Source organism: Penaeus monodon, chromosome 25 (genome assembly GCF_015228065.2).
Source record: "Penaeus monodon isolate SGIC_2016 chromosome 25, NSTDA_Pmon_1, whole genome shotgun sequence".
NCBI classification, from domain to species: domain Eukaryota; kingdom Metazoa; phylum Arthropoda; class Malacostraca; order Decapoda; family Penaeidae; genus Penaeus; species Penaeus monodon.
Window position 1 is genome coordinate 13,282,874 of NC_051410.1, and position 661 is coordinate 13,283,534.

General features: G+C 33.1%; 1 long non-coding RNA gene across 3 annotated transcripts in view; it reads left to right on the top strand.

Moving 5' to 3' along the window:
• LOC119589055 overlaps positions 1 to 661 on the top strand; it is a 64,075-nt gene that overhangs the window by 24,499 nt on the left and 38,915 nt on the right. For all 3 annotated transcript variants that reach the window (XR_005230165.1, XR_005230166.1, XR_005230167.1), the window contains exon 3: positions 459 to 501. This is a non-coding gene — a long non-coding RNA (uncharacterized LOC119589055). The remainder of the gene's footprint in view (positions 1 to 458; positions 502 to 661) is intronic.

Consider the following 661-nt stretch of genomic DNA (forward strand, 5'->3'; position numbering starts at 1 on the left):
TAGTTTTGTTCTCTACACGTAATTTTTTTTTATTTGAGGAGAATCTACTTTCAGCTTTCTTTACGTCAGTTAAACAAACCTCCTTTTTCTTTGCTATCTCTCATGATCTATATATATTAATTAAGAGATCCAATTATAAGAAAAGTAAAATTGATCTTAATAGCCATTTTTAGAACTGTTTGAATCCCTGTCAAAAAGAAGTATATAAAAAATCCTCTTTCTATATATAAACACGATACATGGCAGTTATTGGCAAAAGATACAGGTATTGCTTTGAAGTCAATAAATATTTTTTAGCGGTTTCGCACGTGCCAATTAAGTTCCTTTCCTGAGGCGAGAGCGAGGAGAGAGAGGAATGTATATTTCGTTTCTTGTGGAGTAATAAATCATTTTAAAGTTAATATTATTGTGTTTTCTTCCTATCTTCTAATTAACCGATTTTCTTTCCCTTTTCTTAGGACCTGCGTTCCGTGGGGCATGGAACTGAAATTTCTGTGACAGGTAAGGAAGGCATCCTGCTTTTGAGGTCTCTTTGGCACCATCTGAGATCTAGTTTCTGTTTTTTCTATTTTATAGTGCTAAAGGGAAGAACTACATATTTTTAAAAGCCAGCGTATTCCATATATATTTAAATGTCGATTGCATTTTGCAGTGATTGAGC